A 256-nucleotide genomic window follows, 5' to 3' on the forward strand; every position below is an offset into this window, starting at 1 on the left:
GTCACTCCCACACCACCCACAGTATCCATCTCAGTGGGAGTGGTCACTCCCACACCACCCACTGTATCAGTCTCAATGGGAGTGGTCACTCCCACACCACTCACTGTATCCATCTCTGTGGGAGCGGTCACTCCCACACCACCCACTAAATCCATCTCATTGGGAGCGGTCACTCCCACACCACCCACTGTATCAGTCTCTGTGGGAGCGGTCACTCCCACACCACTCACTGTATCCATCTCAATGGGAGTGGTCA

At 55.9% G+C, this 256-nt stretch overlaps 1 protein-coding gene across 3 annotated transcripts in view; it reads right to left on the reverse strand.

The window, feature by feature from the left end:
- lrsam1 (leucine rich repeat and sterile alpha motif containing 1) overlaps positions 1-256 on the reverse strand; it is a 67,392-nt gene that overhangs the window by 13,233 nt on the left and 53,903 nt on the right. The gene's annotated exons all lie outside the window — the stretch shown is intronic.

The sequence above is a fragment of the Rhincodon typus genome, chromosome 28 (assembly GCF_021869965.1).
Source record: "Rhincodon typus isolate 14 chromosome 28, sRhiTyp1.1, whole genome shotgun sequence".
NCBI classification, from domain to species: domain Eukaryota; kingdom Metazoa; phylum Chordata; class Chondrichthyes; order Orectolobiformes; family Rhincodontidae; genus Rhincodon; species Rhincodon typus.